Source organism: Lissotriton helveticus, chromosome 1_1 (genome assembly GCF_964261635.1).
Source record: "Lissotriton helveticus chromosome 1_1, aLisHel1.1, whole genome shotgun sequence".
Taxonomy (NCBI): Eukaryota; Metazoa; Chordata; class Amphibia; order Caudata; family Salamandridae; genus Lissotriton; species Lissotriton helveticus.
The window spans coordinates 427,611,079-427,627,686 of record NC_136057.1 but is presented as its reverse complement, the minus strand read 5'-3'; positions in this window follow the sequence as shown (position 1 = coordinate 427,627,686).

Here is a 16,608-nt window from a genome sequence, read left to right as displayed (position 1 = left end):
TATAAGATCCTTAATTATTGCCCGGCGATGTCGCCTCTTGAACCCACAAAGAAGTTAAACTATTGGAGAGGCAGGCGCTGGAGACTGGAAGGCAGGAAACAAGGTTTTTTATTCTCTCCGGAGGAGAACACAACGAAACGGACAGAAGGTATCGTTCTGAGGTGCTCTAACTGCATCCCTGAGGCCTGGCCTCTTATACACAAGTTTATCTCTTTATTACATGTAACACGTTCTCGTTGATACTTTGATGTACGGAAAGACATCCTCAGAATCCCCCCTTCCCAGCCCGTTCCCATGCAAGGCTACAGTGGAAGTCCCCGCCCCGTTCACAACAGGTGATGATCATCGCGCAGCTGGGTATTCCGCCGATTCACGGAGTGTGCGGGTTTCGATCGGATCTCGTGGGATGGGGGGGCTTTGATCATCTCGGGGGTCCTTTGAGGAGGGAAGCTTCCTATTGTATGGGGAGGGGCAAGAGATTGGTATCGGCAGAGCTAGGTGTCGGCCTGGGAACGGGGAAGACAAACGGGCACACGGGGAAAAGGGGTTTGCATCAAAAGGGCCGGAGGTCATGACGGGGAAGCAGGGAGGTGTCGCGCTGGGAACAGGATGAGGGCCTGGGGCAGAGCAGCGCCGAAGAGGGGTTTATGACTCAAGGCAGGTGCAAGCAGGGGGGGGTTGCCAGCGAAGTTAGGAGAGAGAGAGAGAGACGCGCTGGCTCTCGGCGAGAGCAGGGAAGCCATGGTGTCCAAAATGGCGGCTGTTTTACGCGCACAAAAGGTTTAAGGAGAGCAAGAGGGCGCCGATAATGTTGACGGTTTTCAGCCTAACTTTTAACAGTCCTCCCTTTTCAACATATCTAGCCAACTTGCTTACTCAATGTCAATTTTCATCAAATTCCTAACTTCGGTATCATATAATGCCCTCATATGTTCGCTTCCAATGTCCACAGTTTTGGGAAAAATACAACTCGCACATAAAGAACACATAGGTGGCAAACATTGAATTCCTAAGCATAGGCCACATATTACAACTACGGGAATCAGGATAATGGTGAGCAGTCTCCAGCCCCAGCTTTTGACGGTGTCCCAGAACCAACCACCAAGCGACCATTCTTCTTGCTCTTGGTGAACTTCCGAAGAGAGTCTGTGAAGATGTTCGATGGCTTTGTACACTGAGGGTGAGTTGTCCGGTATGTATGTACAACAGCTGGCCCCAATAATGCGGCATGCTCCTCCACGGTCCGCCAGAACCACATCTAGAACGAGGCGGTTCTGAAGAGCCACCAAACGGACCGCTTGGAGCTCGGCAGTGTTGTTGGCAAAGATGCCCGCTGTGATGTTCATGGTTGTCTCGACTGCCTGAGTCAAATGTCGGATGGCACGGCTGTTTGCCATCGGGCCCCAGAGGGGGACGAGTCCTTTCATAGCATCGAGGAACTGTGCCCCTGTTGAGTCGGCTTGCTCAACGTCTTTGGCTCGTTTTTGTCTGTGGTGATTCGCTGGGGCCACATAAGTTGGAGGAAGGACGAAGGAGATGTAGCAAGTACCCCCCCAGCCTTTGGGGAGCCAGGTGTAGGCCTTCGTGCCACAGATGAAATACATGTTTGGGGATGACACAAAGGAAGGTGGATCCGTGGAGTCCAAAGTTCTGGTAAAGCGGCAAGCGCTGTGACCCACCAGCTGTGTCCCAAGTCCTTCTACACACATGTGGCCTGTGACGTTGATGACCGTCAGGGCCACAGTCAGAGTGGCAGCCGTTCGTTTCCGCAGATAGGAGAAGGTGGGTCTGGTTGGATTGTTGAACACCTGCATTTCGATTCGTTCTTTGGCCGGAATGTCCATTTGGATTGAGTCGCTGGGGGTCAGCGGGCAGAAGTGTGTCTTTGTCTTGTTTCGCCCGGCCCCATGAGAAGAATGTGCTGCAGCTCTGCTGGAGGTGGCATTTCCCGTATAGCTCTCTTGCAGGAGGATCAGCCAGGCAAGGCAGGAGCCGTGGACGGAGAAGGGTGAAGGGATGAATGGTATTGAATGTCCAGTGGCATGGGGTAGCAACCCACAGATCCAGCAGTTGGTGGCGTTGGTGGCAAGATTGTGCTGGTGAAGTAGCTGCACGAAAGAGTTGTTCCAAAACTCCTTTCGCCTCTCTCTTAGTTGAGGAGAGAGCGAAATTAGATAATGTTCCTTCATGGTGGTAGGCTGAGCAGTGGTTAGGAATGTTTCGTGAGCAGGTGCGTGTTCTTCCATAATCCAGAGCGTAGTCATGAGGAGAAAACAGAGGAGGATTACGATGAAGAGTGCAATTGTCTTTGAGCTATGGAGTCTGTCTGTTCTCGGATTTCTGTAGTGGGTATTTCCTGTTGTCTCAGTCGGCTTCTTGTTTGGCGCTTCCATCATCTTCTTATCTGGCGCTTCCATCATCTTCGTCTTCAAGGTGCTCGGTAGTGGGCAGGACCACAGACTTAGTTTCAGCCTCTCTCCAGGTAACCCTTGGTAGTTTGGGTCACCGTTCTGAGATCCTTTAACCTAGTCCGTGGCCTACTTAGCCGAAGCTCCCTCCTTTCGACGCAGGAAATACCCTTCTCGAGATGGCACAGTGGGGTCAGGATGTTTTGAAAGTTCAAGTGTCTCTGTATCAGGGTAGCAGTTCAACGATGGTCGGTCCTGGTTCAGGAGCTCTTCTTGGGTGTTGACGGTGTCTGTCGTGGCCAGGGCTGGAGAGACCTTTTTGCAGTGATGAGCGTGCAGCCAGTGTTTCTTCCCCTCCACTCGAAGTGCGGTCCGAGTGGTGATCAGCACTTGCCAGGGGCCCGTCCACCGGGGTTCCAAACTCTTTGATCGCTGAAAGTTTCGGATCAGCACGAAGTCCCTCGGCTGGATGGCGTGACCCGGACCCCTGGAAGCATCGGGGATGGCCTGCTGCACCTGCTGATGAAGGACAGACAAAGTTTCAGTCAATTTGTACAGATAATCAGACATTAGGACATCTGGAACGTCATGAATGGACGTTGGTTTCGGGGCAGACCAGACGCTCATGGGTCGACCGAAGACAACTTCATAAGGGGTTAAGTGATGTCGGGTGGGGGTAGAGCGCATCGATAGCAATGCCAATGGGAGGGCGTCTGGCCATTTCAGGCCCGTCGTAGCCACTATTTTGGCCAGTTTAAGCTTTAGTGTGGCGTTGTGTCGTTCGACAAGCCCAGCAGATTGAGGGTGGAAGACTGCGTGGAATTTCTGTTTGATACCCAGCCCATTTAGGATGAGCTGGATAACGTTGGCTACAAAGTGGGGGCCATTATCACTCCATAAAACACGACAGAGGCCATAACGGGGGAAAAACTCCTTTAACAGGACCTTTGCAGTGGCCATAGCGGTGTTGTCACGGGTTGGATATGCTTCCACCCATTTTCTAAATGCGCACACCACGACAAGTACATATTTCAGGCCTTGGCATCTGTCTAGCTGGATGTAGTCCATCTGCAGGACTTCAAATGGGTGGTTTGGGACCCCAAATCCCCCCCGGGGTACTACAGTTCCCTTCCCGGGGTTGTGTTGCAGGCATATTAGGCATTGTTGGACCAGGCGTTTGGCGGAATCTGGGATCTTGTCATTGTGCCAAACCCTGGAGACAAGTTCGATCATGGGGGCTGATCCTATGTGGGCAGGGGAGTGTGCCATGGTTAATATGGGAATCAAGTATGAATCAGGTAGCAACCATCTGTTCGTGTCTTTTGTCCGCCAGCAGCCTTCATCGTCTTTCAATCCCACCCGTGCCCATTCAGTCAATTCGTGTTGTGTGCTAGCCGTTTGTATGTCTCTAATTGTGTCCTTGGCGTCAGTCCAGTTTTCTGCTTGTGACCTGGTCACGTACATACGTGTTGTCGTTCTATTTTCAGCTGTCGTTCGGGCGGTGATGTCGGCTAGTGCATTTCCCTGTCCAATAATGTCTGTCACCTTCTTGTGTGCCTGGCATTTGATAACGGCAAGTTTGTTGGGGAGGAGGACAGCTTCGATTAAGGCGGAGACTAAATCCCCGTGCAAAATGGGTGTGCCGTGTGAGGTCAAGTATCCTCTCTCCCTCCAGAGGAGCCCAAAATGGTGAACCACCCCGAAGGCATACTGGCTGTCGGTGTAAATGTTCGTCGTGGTTCCTGTTGCCAGGATGCAGGCTCTCGTCAAAGCAATCAGTTCCGCTGCCTGGGCAGATCGCTGGGTGATGCGGGCTGTTTCTACTACAGTTCGAGCCGTGGTGACTGCATAGGCAGCGGAAGTGGTACCATCGGAGAGTTTGATGCAAGAACCGTCCACCCACAACTCCCCGTCGGGGTCAGGGAAAGCTGTGTCTCTGAGATCGACCCTACTCCTGGTCTGTTCGTCCGTGAGAGTCACGCAGTCATGTACGGGGTGCACATTGGGATCGTTCTCTGGCAAGGGTAACAGAGTTGCTGGGTTCAGTGTGGTGCATCTTTTCAGAGTGATATGGGGGGCAAGCAAGGTTAGTTCGTATCCAGTCAGTCGTGCACTCGTCAGATGTTGCGTCTTGGTTTGGTTCAGGAGGGTGTCGACTGCATGGGGTACCAGTACCGTGAGGGAATTCGAGAGTACAATCCCCTCACTCTGTCGGATAGAGACTGCAGCAGCAGCTACAGCTCGAAGGCAGGCAGGCAAGGCTCTGGCGACAGGGTCAAGAGTGGCAGAGAAGTAAGCGCACGGTCGTTGCTTAGGACCGATGGCCTGGGTTAGGACAGATAAAGCGCACCCCTCCCTTTCGTGAGTGTAAAGGGAGAAGGGCTTTCTGTAATCAGGGGTACCCAGGACAGGGGCGGAGCAAAGGGCATCTCGTAGTTCTGTGAAGGAGGTTTGACACTCAGGAGTCCAAGGGAGTGGGAAAGGGACGTCTTTGTTTAGGAGAGAGAGCAGTGGTTTTACAACGAGGCTGAAGTTTGGCAACCATTGTCGGCAGAAGGAGGTGAGGCCTAATAGGGAGCGAACCTGCTTCTGGGTTTTAGGGACAGGGGTGTCTAGAATGGTCTGGATTCGATCAGGGGTGAGTTTCCTTCCATCTTTGGACAGAAGGTGGCCTAGGTAAGTGACCTGGGGTAGGCAGAATTGCAACTTCTTCTTGGAGACCTTGTGGCCATTTTCCGCAAGGAAGTGCAAGAGTTGAATGGTGGCGGTAACCGCTAGAGGGGTGGTGTCGGCTGCCAAGAGGATGTCATCGACATATTGTACCAACACCACCCCGTCGGGTAACCGGACTTGGTCTAGTTGCCTTTTGAGGGCCTGGCTGTAGATGCTAGGGCTCTCCGTGTAGCCTTGAGGGGCTCGGCAAAACCTATATGAGCGGGATTTTAGGGTAAAGCCGAAGAGATATCGGCTGTCTGGGTGGATGGGGATGGAGAAGAATGCGTTCTTGAGGTCGATGACGGAAAAGGTGGTGGCAGTGGATGGAATCAAGGTCAGGATGGTGGTGATGTCTGAGACCACAGGGTACTGGGGTACCACCACTTTGTTGATCTCTCGGAGGTCGATGATGAAACGGTATGCTTTCTCATCTCCCTCTCCCTGCTTCTTGATAATGGGCAAGATAGGGCTGTTGCAAACGTTGCTAACCACTTCCTCTACCACTCCTGCGTCTATCAGTGACTGGATAATCATTACCAATGCCTTCTCGCCCTCTGGCGATATCCGATATTGTGGGAGTTTTGGGAGCGTTGCGTCTGGTCGGACAGTAATGTGCACTGGGTCAATTAACATACGCCCTACGTCCGAATCCGCTTTGGCCCACAGATACGGAGGTAGGGTGTCAAGCAGGGACGCGTCGACGTCGGTGATGGAAAACATGTGTCGGGGGGAACAATGTTTAAGCAGAACGGGGTTGTCGTAAAGAAACACTCGAACTCCATCTTGAGAACACCTGATCGTCGCTCGGAAGTGTTTCAGTAAGTCAAGTCCCATAATGGCGTCAGGGCTATTGGAGGAAAGCAAGAACGTGGTGCGGCGGTGTTGTTTTCTACGTCAAAGAGAATCGGGGCAGACAAAGGGTTGGTGGAGGGCGTTCCATCGAAACCTGTCGATGTTATGAGTGAGCCAGACAAGGGTGCCCTTGGAATCAGTCGTTTAGATAACGCACTACGTGTTGCGCCAGTGTCTACCAGAAATGGAGACTTGGTACCCAGGACCTTAGCAGTGACATAAGGGCCCTGCTGGTCAACATAGAGCTCGACTGGATCCCTCCCTCGCCCTTGGCTGTCCTATGCAAAGGTGTGAGTGTCGTCGTAGTCAGATTGTTGATATTGGTTCTGTCTGGGTCGATCGAACGTATTCGGTCTGCTTGATCTGTCATTAGTCGCGTCATGTGGGGGCCCTCGTTGTGGTCCCTTAGGTCTCGGTCCGTTTGCTACATCCCTGGGGTCTCTGTTCCTGATCATTTCCAGGAGAACTGGGCACTGGGATTTCCAATGGCCAGTCCCTTTGCAGAAAGCGCACTGGTCATCTCTAAGGTCTGTGCGTCCACTGTAGGGAGTCAGAGTGCGGTCCTGGGGAAATGCAGTCTTAGGGACGTTTGTCTGGTAGTTTCCCCGGTATTGGTCTCGTCCTATAGTCACCCCTTGCAGTTTGGCAATCATCACCCTCTCTTTTAAGTCTTTCTTCTTTTTCTCTGTCGCCCTATCGTTTTCATTTTTCTGATGCTCATAATATTGGGCCATTTGGAGAATCGCTGTAGGTTTGGAGGCTGCCCAACTACTCTCGCTGGCCTGTAGTTTCTGGGAGATGTCCAATGATAGGCCCTTAACATAATTCTGGACAAACAGATGGTGTCCGGTTGCAGTGGTCATGTCCTGGCCGCTGTAATCGGAGAACACCGTTTCAAACCGGGAGAAGTATTCCGATACATCCTCCTGGGGTTTTTGGCGACAGGCTGTTACTATCGACCAGTCCACTTTCTTTTCTGGGATTGGGGTTTTTAATTTCTCTACAATTTTATCTGGGAGGTCTAGAATGGATTTCAACGGCTTTTGTCCTGGTCCCCGTTGTTTGTCCAAGTCATCGAGTTGTGGCCAGGTATGTCCGAACAGCTCAAGGTGGTCGACTTTCCGGATTTGCTTCCACACATCAGCTGGTAGACATAACCCGAAGAACAAGTCGATGTCAGCCAGGGTCATGATAGTTGAACCCAGGGCTGTACCCAATTCAGTATAGAAGGCAGTGGGGTTTTTACGTAGGTCGGGTAGAGATTTCCGGAATGTCAGTATCTCTTGCCGGTCCCATGGCTGGTAGACCCAGTTGTATACTACCCTTCCCTTTGCATCTTGGTTGTTTGCATCATCGTGAGTCCCTGTACCTCGAGGGGGAACCCAGTAAGGGGCAGCCTCACGTATCGGCATCATGGTGTTAGATTGCTCGGTTGGTGGTTCGGTCACTACGGGGGCCGCGGATTTAGCTCCCGGCTTTCGTTCAGTGAGGTGGCGGAAAACCTCAAGCGTACGCGTAAGGAGGTCCGACACATCACACTCGCCCTCATCCCCGATATCGACCTTCCGGTACAGAGTCCTTAGGCTCTCGGGACCTTTGTCTCGATATCGGTCCTAGTATGCATTCAAGACATGATAACACAGTCGTACGGTAAAATGTCGTCTGTGACTCCCTGTATACGAGCTGAACATATCTGCGATGTACTCTTCATCATCCTTCCTTTCTACCAGTGTCCTTGCTATTTTGTCGATCCCCGCTCGCTCATCTTTGTCTAGCCTGTTTGTTCTTGCAAGGCCAGCCCCTCGAGTCTCATGCTCGTCTAACGTTGTCGTTGATGCGGGTTTTAATACAAGGGGTTCGGCTGGCACAGAGGCCATTGGGGCCGACGCTGCGGCGGTACCTTCGTTTGTACCTGGGGGTGGCGCGTGCTGCGCCAAGGGTCGAGAAGGGGCGTATGGAGGGGGCATGTAGATGATAGGAGGACCTAACAGCAGGTCCTCATTGGCTTGTCGTTTCGAGGGTAACTCAGGGTAGAGCATGGAGGGGGTTCTAACCGGACACTGGCTTGGCGTTTCCCTTTCTAGTTTCTGTTTAGCTTTCTCTCTTTCCTCTATCTCCTTTTTTAGTTTCTGAGCAGCTAGGTGGGCTGCTTTTTGCAGCTCTTTTTCCAACCTACTCTCAGTTTTCTTTTTACGCTGTTCAGTTTCTTTTCGCCACATGCCGAAGCTATCAAGCATAGTAGGTGTTGTCTTGTTTTTACCTAGGGCAGTTTCTAGCGTTTTTATTTTATCATCCTCGAAGGATCCTATCAGGGGCCATTGACTTTCTTGACCCTGTTTTGTATATTTATGCCATAGTTTACTATAGGCAATAGCGGTCAATCCATGCTTCATGAACATGTCCTTATTAGGGGTGCCTTCCAGTGGGGCTGGATGGTCCATCTCTAATAAGCGGTCCGGGCTAAACAGGCTACTAATCAGTGGGGAGAAGACAGACATGACGGCTCGTAACGAGGGACTAAAAAGTCAGCACTGCCTATCTTATCACTAGGTGCAAAGACTAGACAGAATATTTCTATTCTACGTTGTTTGCAGGCAGTGAATACCTCATGGATCACAATAACCAAAGACCAATAAATAACAATGGGGAGAATGAGTAGGTCCGCAAAGATCTGCGTTACCTACCTTTTTCACTATCTGCAAAAAGGGTGGTCTCTTCCCTGTTTGCAGACAGGGAATCTCCAGGAAACAATAATTTTGCGAACAACAGTTCAGTTTCAAGCAATTATAGGGTGGGGGAGAAAAAATAAGCACGGCTGCTACCCTACCTATCCTCCACTGCTTGTAAAGAGAGAGACCTTTGTTTCTCCGTTTGCAGACAGTGAATCCCTCATAGATCAAGATAACAAAAGACCGATAAATAACAATGGGGAGAATGAGTAGGTCCGCAAAGATCTGCGTTACCTACCCTTTTCACTATCTGCAAAAAGGGTGGTCTCTTCCCTGTTTGCAGACAGGGAATCTCCAGGAAACAATAGTTTGTGAACAACAGCTCAGTTTCAGGTGATTATTGAGTGGGGGAGAAAAATAAGCACGGTTGTCTGCCCTACCTATCCTCCACTGCTTGCAAAGAGAGAGCCTGTTGTTTCTCCGTTTGCAGACAGTGAATCTCCAAATAAACAAAAAGAGCAATACTAGTATTTAACAAACAAGCAATCAAGCAATTTTTTCGCAATTTGTCGTGGTAACACGACCTTACCCGGACCGCATGGACAGTTTCCTGACTTCCGAATCCAGCGCCCGATCGTCCTCTCTTCTTCGTTATCCTCGTGGCACTCCTGATGGTTCCCAGTCAGGACCGTAGATCACTCGAGAGAGGTCTGTTCGGAACCAGTGAAGTTCGGATGATCGGCTGTCAGACGAGGGTCTATCGGACAGACGCGTTCCCGATCGTTGCAGTCGTTCACTTTGTCGTCAGGACCTCTCCCACTGGATCCATGGGTCGCTGATGGGCCCCACGCTTGGGACGCCAATTGTGGAAAAATACAAACTGGGGGGCACTACCAACCAGAATATAAGATCCTTAATTATTGCCCGGCGATGTCGCCTCTTGAACCCACAAAGAAGTTAAACTATTGGAGAGGCAGGCGCTGGAGACTGGAAGGCAGGAAACAAGGTTTTTTATTCTCTCCGGAGGAGAACACAACGAAACGGACAGAAGGTATCGTTCTGAGGTGCTCTAACTGCATCCCTGAGGCCTGGCCTCTTATACACAAGTTTATCTCTTTATTACATGTAACACATTCTCGTTGATACTTTGATGTACGGAAAGACATCCTCAGAATCCCCCCTTCCCAGCCCGTTCCCATGCAAGGCTACAGTGGAAGTCCCCGCCCCGTTCACAACAGGTGATGATCATCGCGCAGCTGGGTATTCCGCCGATTCACGGAGTGTGCGGGTTTCGATCGGATCTCGTGGGATGGGGGGGCTTTGATCATCTCGGGGGTCCTTTGAGGAGGGAAGCTTCCTATTGTATGGGGAGGGGCAAGAGATTGGTATCGGCAGAGCTAGGTGTCGGCCTGGGAACGGGGAAGACAAACGGGCACACGGGGAAAAGGGGTTTGCATCAAAAGGGCCGGAGGTCATGACGGGGAAGCAGGGAGGTGTCGCGCTGGGAACAGGATGAGGGCCTGGGGCAGAGCAGCGCCGAAGAGGGGTTTATGACTCAAGGCAGGTGCAAGCAGGGGGGGGTTGCCAGCGAAGTTAGGAGAGAGAGAGAGAGACGCGCTGGCTCTCGGCGAGAGCAGGGAAGCCATGGTGTCCAAAATGGCGGCTGTTTTACGCGCACAAAAGGTTTAAGGAGAGCAAGAGGGCGCCGATAATGTTGACGGTTTTCAGCCTAACTTTTAACAGAGTGGGAGTTTGTGCCTTGCACTGAAACACGTGGGTGATATTTCAAGAGGGAAAATGTTGTAGATATAAACTTGTCACGGGAAACAACAAAAAACAACATAATCCATTTTAAATATGCAGAGGTGGGATATATGTAGTTTACATGATTGTGGATGTTCGGTTCCGGTTACCTGTTAAGTATGGTTTGCACAATGTCGCTGCATGGGTCCATCTCTGTGGACCTCACACACTGACCACCCCCCTCGTGAGCTTGGCATCTACAGGAAACACAGGATGCCCCCCAACCAGCCTGGCCACCTCCAGCCCGGAGTCCCCTGCAGCCCCTGCTTCCTGATGCTGCAGCCTCCGAAAGATGAACAAATAAACAGAGGCTTTAAACTTGGTGCCTCAAGGGCTAGATTCATATCCTGATATGTGAAATTAGCTTGTTCTTTTTTCCAGCACGGGTTGTGGGGTTAACCAAACAAAGACAGTCTGGTCTGGACCAATCGTAGAGCATCCGAGGCAGCAGAGGTGAGTTGGAGGCATCTGGGGTCTGTGGGAACCTCGGCCTGTAACATACACACAGACCCCTTCGTCTCACTTACCTACAGTAAGCCAACACAGTGGGATTGCTGAGAGGTAATCCGAGGCCACCCCCCTTTTTACACCATTCTGCAAACGCGCCTCTTGGCGCACTGCTGGTGGGGCAATGAGGTCCTTTTGTGTCCTGAGGACCTCAGGACTAAAGTGGACTTCATCCCCCCAGCAGCAGTGCACCAGGAGGCATGCTTGCAGAGTGTTGTAAAAAGGGGGCATGGCCATGGACCTCTGTCAGCAATCCAGCTGTGTGAGGTTACCAGAGATAACAGGAGGGCTAGTTGGCCTCCAGGGACCCTCAGGAGGCTAGGGGACTTTAATCCCCATCTAAGAGCATGCCAGTGACCGTGTTTGCAGACTGGTGAGCACAGAGGGCGGGCCTTGCTGTGTGGGACTTACTGGAGGTAATAGCAGGGGTAGGTGGCCCCTAATGTTGTCCTTGGGGGCCAACTACCTCTCCTGTTTACTCCAGGAAGTCCCACATAGTGGTATTGTGAATAGGTCTTCAGAGGCCACGTCCCCTTTCTCCACCACTCTGCTAACGCACCTCCTGGCGCACTACGGGTTGGGGGATGACGTCCACTTTACTCCTGAGGGACTTTGGGTGCTAAGATGCCCTCCTGGTACCTCCTATAAGTCCTGCGCAGTGGAATTCCTGAGCGCTGGTCAGAGGCCCAGCCTCCTTTCTGCACCACTCTGCAAACACGACTACTACATTATAGATATAAATTAGCATTTAAAAAACCTTGGAAATTCACAGAAAAAAACATAGGTTTTAGGGTCGTTATAGTTAGTAATTAGCATTTAAAAAACCTTTGAAATTCACTGTAAAAACTTTAGGTTTCTGGGTCGTTATAATTCACTGAAAAAAACACAGGTTTTGGGGACGTTATAGTTAGACTGACATTTCACTCATACAAAAGCAATGAAATTCAGCCGTTATAGTTAGTTGAGCTAACTATCACTCGCGAACCAGCAGTGTACTGCTGATGGTGTCACATATTACATCACTCATGACATGGTCAGTGACATCACTGATGACATCTCAATTGGTATCACTGATGACTTCATCCACTTAATATCTGATGCACCTCCTCACACCCCAATATAACGTCTCATACACCCAGTCTAAAATACTAACCGATACAGTCACTCATAAACGCAATCACTTATCAATACAGCCTCTGATATATGCACTCCTACACCCATACAGACACTCACATACTGTGACTCATTCACAGAGATACTCACACACCTAGTCAGTCATCCAAAGACTCAATCACAGTGCCATTTACTCCCCAACACAGTTATACACACACCACCTCAAGTATTCAAACAGACACTAACACATACTTACTCTCTTATACAATCACTGACACAAGCATACACTCATACATACAGCCACTCTCACAATCACTCACACTCACATATAGTCAGTTATATACTCCAACACTCACATATACTGCCTTTCACATATGTTGTTACTCACACATATATCACTGAGACATCCATTCACTCTCCAACACAGCCATATTCACACTCACTCACCTATACGGCCCCTCGCAGATGCACACATGAACCCATACATCTACTGAATCACTCACTCACACATCCATGCAGGGAGTTGCGGCCCCCCATCCACCCACACAGATACTCAGGCACCCATACAGCTACTTAGACAACAAATTATTAACCCACATAGACACTCATGTAGTTACTCACCAACCCATACAGCCACTTACATACCAACTGACAGACTGATACAGACATTCACACAGATTAATCACTCACCCATGCATTCAATAAAAAACATTTAATCACTCACTTATAGAGTCAGTCACACACCTACTAAATCATCCATACAGACACCCACTCATTCTTCAATACACCTTTGTGTATCTATATATAACATTTCAACATTTTTAAAACTCACCCAATTTTCAAGTGATGTCATGATGGTCGTTGTGGTCCAACAAAGGTGAGTAATATTAACTGCCTTAAGTAGGTTCAGAGCCCAGTGTCCATTTTATGCATAGTTGATTCCTTTAGTAGGAAAGGTTAACAGAGCTGCGAGCAATATTGTCCTTCGAAACATCATGCTTATCAGAGAGAAACAGTTTCCCTCCAAAGCCTCTCCAAAACCAGCCTACCCATCTTTCAGGAGATGGTGCACCTCTGCCACGGCCAGGACTGCCGTGCATAGTAATTGTCCAACAAATGCCCATGAGCTTCGAGAGGGCACACAAGCTATTCCCACCATCCAGTTTGTAAGCCTCTGGATGCTCGCTGTTCTGATCACCATTTCATTCTGCCATGGCCGGCGCGTTTCGAGGCTTCTACGCCCCGTAATCATGGGCTGCTCACGAAGGCATTGACAACTTACCCAGTGATTTTTTCATTCTTTATTAATTGAAAGAACCGCCCCCAGTGGGCGTGGCTCACAAGGAATGCCGAAGGCATGTTGGTCGTTGTGGTCCAACAAAGGTGAGTAATATTAACTGCCTTTTTTTGATTCCCAGCTGCCCAGCAATTAGTGGGCAGCTGCACCGTTTAGGTTTTGGATTGTTCCCAGGTGCCCAGCAAGTAGTGGGCACCTGCAACGTTTAGGTTTTGCGCCGGTGGCGCACCCCTGACTAGCGCGCCCTGACATTCTGGACACAGGGCTCTTTAGTCCCTTTATTGGATGGGGGCTGGTATGTGATTTTAATTAGGCGCAATGTGATTATCTATGTGATGGTAATTGCCTAATGTGAGTTTTGCGCAATGTGATGTGGTGCTAGGAAATGTAATGCTTTAATATGATTACGCACCTTGATCTTACACCTCTGAATGTTTTTGAGCATCATGTGTTTTTGCGCTATTGAGTTATGTTCTGGCACCTCTGAATGTTTTTATGCATCATGTGTCTTCCTTCCCTGCACCTCTGAATGTGTTTATGATGCATCATGTGCCTTATTATTACACCGCTGAATGTGTTTTTATACATCATGTGTTTACCTTTTTCCCTACACCTCTGAATGTTGTGATGCATCATGTGTAATGTGTTCTTGCTGATACCCCTAAATGTATTTTATTCTTAGGTGGTTGTTCTTTCCAGTACAGGTGGTCCTAGTGAGGTCCTGGTCCCCTGCGTGACATTCTCCTAAGGTGGTTAGGGTTGCGTAGGTGGTACTTACCTGTTACCAGTAGTTACTGGTTGTGTGCTATACTTGGTAATTTGTGCTACAGTGATTTTACATCCTTTTATTCTCATTTCTGACAGTATTTCTATTTCTAAAAGTGTTGATTCGGACAGTGGCCCATGTGGCCCTGTCTTGTAAATAATCCCTTGTGAATATTGCCCGTGCTAGTTGGCACAATGTACATGTGTGATTTCTATCTGATGTGATTTTGACAATACAGAAGTTATTTTTATATAACCTTGTGTGGAGTTCCTTTTGTGGTGTGCCTAGGATGTTGTTGCTGTTGTGTGCTGTCGCAAATGCTTTACACATTGCCTCCGAGTTTAGCCTCACTGCTCGTGCCAAGCTACCAAGGGGGTGAGCAGGGGTTATCTTGGCGTGTGACTCCCTTGCCCTGACTAGAATGGTGGTTTCTGCCTGGCTTTGGCGTCAGCCTTAGCCTACCAGAAATAGCCAATTCTAACAATGTGTGTGTGTATCTATACTAATATAACAAAGAGAGAGTCCAAACCTTTGAGGCGGGTAATCTCTGGAACCACAGCACGAATCACAACACCCAATACAGCATTGGAAAGGACAGTTGCAGCAGATGGACATAGGCTATACAGCTGGCCACCAAATACATTCGAAGGGTAAAAGAACCTTAGGGGCAAAGCAGTTCCTTGTGGACGTGGGCGTTCTGCTCGGGGCGTTGTGCTGGGGGCGTGTGCGTGTGCGTTGTGGTGGGGGCGTGGCCATACAGCGATGGGCGCGGCATTCGCTATGTGTTAGTACTTCCTTGTGGCCGTGTGCATTGTGCTGGGGGCGGAAATCAGGTAAAACAAGCATTTGCAAGGATCCGTTGTGGGCATGTGAGGGCGTGGCCAACGCTACGTGTTAGTACTTCCTTGTGGCCGTGTGCGTTGTGCTGGGGGCGGAAATCAGGTAAAACAAGCGTGTGCGTTGTGCTGGGGGTGGAAGTCTGGGGGCAAAAATCAGGTAAAACAAGCGTTTACAGGGCTCCGTTGTGGGCATGTGGGGGCGTGGCCATACCGCAATCCGCACAGCATTCAACGGGCATTCGGCAAAAAGGGGGCGCGGAAATCCTGCAAAACAAGCGTTCACAGGACTCCGTTGTGGGCGTGTGTATACCCGGACAACGCCGGCACGGTCTGCTAGTATATATATATATGGTGTAAACGCTGACTTGGAGTGCCGCCTTTTTACTCATCCGAACGATTTGGAAGCGTGTGTCAATATATATATATATATATATATATAGATGTTCAAACAATGGCTCTACAATTGAAGAGGCACTCACAGCAGGTAGGTTCCAACACCTTTATTCATTCGCCTGATGGTGAAATTTCGTCCGTAATTGTTTCCCTTTCCCAACGCGTTTCAAAGCTGTATGCTCTTTCTTCAGGGGATTGAAAGTTGCTGAAGCCATTCACGAGTCTCACTAAGTTTTTATGTCATTCCGTATGCCTGTTCGGTATCATGCATTGTGGGACTTGTGTTCATTGATTTCCCACAGTGGATTCCACAGCGTAGCTTCCAATTTGAAAAGGTCGAAGTGATTTATCTTGACCTCACTACGATGAAAAAGCCCCCAGTGGACCCCGGCTTGAAATTATCATCATCATTAATTTTGGGCTTTTGCACTGCTGCGCTATCTCGCACTTGAAAGCTCATGTGCCGACAGCCCCCTTCTCCGACGGCTCCTTCCTAATTAGCTGGGTGGTGCGCCTTCTACAACAAAGCTGTCGTGCTTTTAATGTTCAAACAATGGCTCTACAATTGAAGAGGCACTCACAGCAGGTAGGTTCCAACACCTTTATTCATTCGCATGATGGTGAAATTTCGTCCGTAATTGTTTCCCTTTCCCAATGCGTTTCAAAGCTGTATGCTTTTTCTTCAGGGGATTGAAAGTTGCTGCAGCCATTCACGAGTCTCACTAAGTTTTTATGGCATTCCGTATGCCTGCTCGGTATCATGCATTGTGGGACTTGTGTTCATTGATTCCCCACAGTGGATTCCACAGCGTAGCTTCCGATTTGAAAAGGTCGCAGTGATTTATCTTGACCTCACTACGATGAAAAAGCCCCCAGTGGGCCCCTTCTCCGACGGCTCCTTCCTAATTAGCTGGGTGGTGCGCCTTCCACGACAAAGCTGTCGTGATTTTAATGTTCAAACAATGGCTCTACAAAAGTGCGAGATAGCGCAGCAGTACAAAAGCCCAAAATTAATGATGATGATAATTTCAAGCCGGGGCCCACTGGGGGCTTTTTCATCCAACTTACCTGGAAAGGTAAAACAGAAGGGGACAAGGCAAACAAAAGCAAAGTCAAAATTAGCTAAATTACCACCTCCGTCCTCCAAACCTCCAGCAGAGGACTTAACAAACACTATTTGGATGACCCTTAAAGAAAAACTAGATCTTACTTTTGTCCCAATTATGTCTAGGTTATCCTCTATTGA